General features: G+C 49.8%; 2 non-coding genes and 1 pseudogene across 3 annotated transcripts; all 3 read right to left on the bottom strand.

Annotated features, from left to right (window-relative positions):
* Positions 1 to 1,964: 1,964 nt before the first annotated feature.
* Positions 1,965 to 2,038, bottom strand: TRNAN-GUU. Its single transcript has one exon. It is a non-coding gene; the product is annotated as a tRNA-Asn (tRNA).
* A 2,472-nt stretch (positions 2,039 to 4,510) lies between these two features.
* LOC105549781 lies at positions 4,511 to 5,531 on the bottom strand (annotated as a pseudogene). Its single transcript, XR_001007613.1, has one exon. The product of XR_001007613.1 is annotated as an uncharacterized LOC105549781 (transcript).
* On the bottom strand, positions 4,792 to 4,863 carry TRNAE-UUC. Its single transcript has one exon. It is a non-coding gene; the product is annotated as a tRNA-Glu (tRNA).
* Positions 5,532 to 5,603: the final 72 nt, after the last annotated feature.

Here is a 5,603-nt window from a genome sequence, read left to right as displayed (position 1 = left end):
AGAGGACTTTAAAACAGTTATTATGATAATTATGACAATATTCTATGGGTCCAAAGAATTAAGCAGAGGCATCGAACATATAAAAATGGTCAGAATCTAACTTTGGAGATTAAAAACTACAACACTTGAGATAATAAATTCACTGGAAGCAATTAACAGCAGATTAGACACTGCAGAAAAAAAGATTAAGAAACACAAAGCCTCCAGGTGCGGTGGCTCATGCCTGTAATCCCAGCACTTTGGGAGGCCGAGGTAGGTGGATCACAAGTTCAGGAGATCGAAACCAACCTGGCTAACACAGTGAAACCCCGTCTCTACAAAAAAATAGAAAAAATTAGCCAGGCCTCATGGCGGGCACCTGTAGTCCCAGCTACTCAGGAGGCTGAGACAGGAGAATGGCGTGGACCCGGGAGGTGGAGCTTGCAGTGAGCCAAGATCATGCCACTGCACTCCAGCCTGGGCGACAGAGTGAGACTCTGTCTCAAAAAAATAAAAAAAGAAAAAAAAAAAGAAACACAAATTCTCGAATGATTGAAATATCTAAAATACAACTCATAGTAACAATTTTTTGTTTTTTTAATGAACAGAGCATCAGTGAATGATAGTGCAAGTTTAAGACACCTAATAGACAAGTAATTGTAGTTCCCAAAAAGACTGGGGAAGAAGAAAAATGTATTTAAGAAACAATGACATTTTTCAATCATAGTGAAAATTGTTAACCTACTTATCCAAGGACGTGAATAAACCCCAAGCACAAGAAACCTGAAGAAAACCATATTTAGTAGGCACTTCATAAATGAATTGCTCAAATTTATTGAAAAAAATCTCAAAATCAGAAGAAAAAGTCGTAGTACTTACAAAAACCAGAAAGATTATATCATTGAAAGTCATTCAAGTGAGAAGGCAGTGGAGCAACATCTTAAAAGCACTGAGGGGAAAATGTCAATGTCAAATTCTACGAAAGCTGAAAATTCACTACCACCAGCCTACACCACAAAAAAAAAAAAAAAATTAAAAGAGTCCTCCAGGTAGAACGAAACTGACACCGGATAAAAATCTGGATGTACAAAAAAAAAAGAAAGAAAGAAAAGAAAAACCACTAGAAATGACATCTACATAGGCAAATATATAATTTTAACATCTGACTAGCCAGGCATGGTGGCTCATGCCTGTAATCCCAGCACTTTGGGAGGCCAAGGCAGGCGGATCACTTGAGGTCAGGAGTTTGAGACCAGCTTGGCCAATATGGTGAACCCCCCTCTCTACTAAAATTACAAAAATTAGTCGGGTGTGGTGGCTCATGCCTGTAATCTCTGCTACTCAGGAGTCTGAGTCAGGAGAATCGCTTGAACCCGGGAAGCAGAGGTTGCAGTGAGCCAAGATTGTGCCACTGCACTCCAGCCTGTCCAATAGAGTGAGACTAGTCTTAAAAACATCAAAAAAACCCCAAAAACACATCTGACTCTTTAAATAAAAGTAATAAAGATGGATTGTAAGGTTTATAACACGTGTAAAGTAAAATGCATGACAATAGCATAAAGGCAGAGAGGAGTAATGTGAAGAGGTACGACACCACTTGAAGGCAGACTGTGATGGGTTAATTTTTGTGGAAAGCAAGGCAGAATTTTTGAAGTTTCTTTCTTCGTATACTTTCAGGTTCCCATACATACAACCTAGTTTGTTCTGGAGCGATCTTATTTTCTAGGAGGCTCAGAGAGGGACCTTCTGCTTTGTGTCCTTATGGGATGCACAAGACACAAGGGAACAGTCTCTCACTTTTAAATACAGTCATAGGCCTGAGGAGAAATAACTGCAATTTTTTTTTTTTTTAAATGAGATGGAATTCTCCCTGGTCTTGAACTTCTGAGCTCAGGCGAGGCTTCCGCTATGTCGGCCTCTCAAACTGTTGGGATTAATCAGCGTGAGCCACCGCACCTGACCGCAACTACCAGCATTTAAAAGTTCGTCCCTGGGTGGGCTCGAACCACCAACTTTCCGGTTAACAGCCGAACGCGCTAACCGATTGCGCCACAGAGACAACCTCGATTGGTCGTTTTTATCTCAACATAGATTAAGCAATCACTAACCTCTAGGGGTTGCCATTCGCTTTCTGCAGGACAAGTGTGCAGACTACAAAGTTTCGGAAAACCGGAGAGGCTGAGTCGACTAATCGTGTTGTTGCACGTTAGAAACGCGTGCATTGCGTGACTCTGAAACCAGAAGAGCGGCCGAATGGCCTTCACCCTGCGTTGACCCTCGCCTGCTTCAGAAGCCAGTGCATCTGGAAATGCCTGGATCTGCGACCCCACCCTGAGCCTAGTAAGGCCCAAGGGAAGCTCAACGCCCCGACAGCTCTCCTGGTAGCTCTTTCTGTTTTTTTGCGCCGCCTTCAGGCAATCATCTGCTCCGCTTGCTCTCCTCTCACTCAACTCGGCTTCAGTAGATGGAGCCGGTGGGGCGGGAGCGGGAAAGAGGCAGGGGAGTCAAAAGGGAAAAGGTGAACAGAGGAGACCAGGACGAGACAAAGGGACAGCCCAGGATGCCCGTGCAGAGGGCACCGACTGGATGCAGAGAAGATGGGAGATGTATCAGAATGGAGAGGAGAATACGAGAGAGAAAATCACAAGAACCTGTAGCTGCCCAGTAATAAAGAAGTAAAAATCGCATAAATGTTTTTACATGAAAAAAAAAAAAAAAATTTCGGGGGACCGGGCGCCGTGGCTCACGCCTGTAATCCCAACACTTTGGGAGGAGGAGGTGGGTGGATCACTCACTTGAAGTAAGGAGTTCGAGACCAGCCAACATGGTGAAAGCCCGTCTCTACTAAAAATACAAAAATTAGCCGAGTGTGGTGGCGCAGGTTTGTAGTCCCAGCTACTCGGGAGGCTGAGGCAGGAGAATCGCTTGAACCTGAGAGGCGGAGCTAGCAGTGAGCCGAGATCGCGCCAGTGCTCTCCAGCCTGGGCGACAAAGCAAAATTCTGTCTCTCAAGAAAATGCATAAATAAATAAGAGGGGTGGGGAAGCAAAACGATGGGCAGTTGGGATTCTATAGTGGTTAGTACCCTGCCTTGTGCCTGCAGCAACCTCTGTTCTAATCCGAATCCTGGTACAGTCAGACTTTATCTTGGGCCCACTGGGGCGAACCCGTGTGTCTTTTGGTTTGCTTTTCATTCCTGCACCAGTTGCGGCCTTTATCTGCAGCCAGAAAGCCAGAAAGCAGGGTTTACCGCTGGCCCCACAGCGCCATACTGTCTGGGGAAAAGAAGGAAACCCAACAGCACACAAACAAAGGCCCAAAGAGAAACCGTCGAAGTGCTCTATGCCTCACCGTTTAGCAGAAAATATCAAGCAACTCTCAACCTAGCTGGTCTGTAGCTTCCACGAATGAAATAATGTATTTATTGGAGTCTTTCTGGTTGAGATATTTCAAATATTTGGTGGAGCTTTTAATGAGCGAGAGGGACTCTCTCGAGTATGGAAGAAAAAAATGAGGGAATGTGAGGATGAGGCGACTTTAGGACAGAAAAAAAAGAGAGATGAGGAAGCCACGTAAACGTTTTTGGGTAGGCGTGAGGCGATGTCAGTCTTGAACCCCGTTATGTTAGGTAAAGAGGGCAACCCTCTTCTAGCACAAACACCTTTCCCACATTGAGGAAATCACAGGGATCAGCAACTCTAGAGTGCGATGAAGAACCTTCACTCTGGGAGAACCCCCTTCGTCACCACGGTCTGTACTCTGCCAGGTGAGTGGGATCGAGCGCAGGCCCTGCAGGGACAGCACAGCCTCCTCGCCCTGGCCGGACGCTCAGGGTCACCATCCTCCCCACTGCCTCCCCTCGCCATTCTTCCAAACCACTCTCCGCCAAAGATTCCACCGACAGTCACCCCACACCACAACCCAGGCCGCCTTTCAGCAGCGGCTCCCGCCCCGCAGCCACCGCGCCATGTCACCCCCAAGGTTCTGCCTGCCGCCTCTGCCCAGTTTGTGCACTTCACCTCCCTGGCTCCCGCTCTCCCCTGAGCTTACAGTGGACGCGGGGTTCTTCCAAATCCCTCTTGGGAGTACTGAATGGAAAATGGGGAGCGTGCGCAAGTGCTTGGTAGAGAGTAGACACTGTGGGATTTGACTGTAGTACCATCGCTTCCACGTCCTAGTGCTGATTTTTACACCTGCATTCCGCTTAGGGCACCGGCAACAGTTTTCCATTTGTGCCTACTCCACCTGCTGTCTTTGTTGGCTCAGGGAACATCGCCTCCCTCTGCCGCTCAATCAGCAAACGGCACCGCCCTCCAGGACCTCACCTGCCGCTCACCCAACTCCCAGCTTCGCGGGCATCGCCTCCAGTCACCTCTTCCGACGGCCTAACGAGCACGTTAGCTGCGAAGGGAGGTGAGGAGGCTCAGCTGACTGGCCCGTGCCCATGTCCAGGGTATGCACAAACAACACGACTTGGTTTGGCCTCTCTCTTAGTTATTCACAGCTCAGCCCCATAGGTGCCTCCGGGGCGGCGACGGCAAAGAGGATGGCCTTATTGGGTACAACTGCACGGGGGCTGGCACCTCTGCACGGCTGTGTACACCTGAGCGAGAGGCTCAGGCGCTCTCTAAAACCTCTTCAGCGGATGACAGACACGGAGATAAACGTGAGAGCTGGTCCACCAGGACTCGCCCTCCTTCGCTGGGGTTTGCCCCTCGCTGCGGAGACTGTTCTGCATCTGGCCCTTGGAGCAGGATGGCTGACAGCGTAGTAAAGAAAGATTCCTGTGGGAGTGCGCCCAATGCAAAATGATTCCCTGACCGGGAATCGAACCCGGGCCGCGGCGGTGAAAGCGCCGAATCCTAGCCACTAGACCATCAGGGAGACACCAGAGGCTGCTTTCTCTTTCTTCTTCCGTCTGAGGCGACAGTTCCCCTGTGCTCTGGGAGGACGTGGGCCTTGTAAGGGTCGCTCTTTGCTCCTGGAGTCGTCTCACAAGGCCTTTCCCTCCCTACTTTCTTCAAAACAAAGAGCCTGCAGGCGACACACCGAGGGCTCCGCGAGGGACACCAAGGCCACGGGTCGCGAGTCCTGGAGCGAGTTGCAGCGACCCGGCCGCAGCTCACCACTGGCCTAGAGATGTGCCTTTGCGAGGCGGCAGCGAATGACGAGACGGTCGCGGGTCGCCAGGTCTGGAGTCGCGCACCAGGTTGCCAGGAGGAGGCGGGAGCCGAGAGGGGCCCGGGGTGAGACGGGGATACCCTCTGCATCATAAAGGACCCAGACCCCGGCACCCTCAACATCATAAGGAATCAGACGGATGCGGAAACCGAGATGGGCTGCATGGGAAACTCTTTCCGGGAAGGCTCAGGGGCCCTCACCTGGTCTCGCACCTTCCCCTGCAACCTGTGACACCTGCCATTTTCCCATTTTAGGCGATGGCAACGCCACCCTTCCGTTTGCTCCGGGCAAAACTTCCAGAGTTCCCTCTGACGCTGGAGTTTTTTCCTCAGATCCAAAATCCAATTGGTCACCAACTCGTGATTTACCATCGGGCAAGTGCGTGGGCATTGATCTACAACCGAGTTTCTTCACCTCCGCAGAATTGCTACATCGGGGTGGGG

The sequence above is a fragment of the Mandrillus leucophaeus genome, unplaced genomic scaffold, assembly GCF_000951045.1.
Source record: "Mandrillus leucophaeus isolate KB7577 unplaced genomic scaffold, Mleu.le_1.0 Scaffold457, whole genome shotgun sequence".
Taxonomy (NCBI): Eukaryota; Metazoa; Chordata; class Mammalia; order Primates; family Cercopithecidae; genus Mandrillus; species Mandrillus leucophaeus.
Note: the sequence above shows the minus strand (reverse complement) of the source record. Positions and strands in the feature narration are given on the sequence as shown.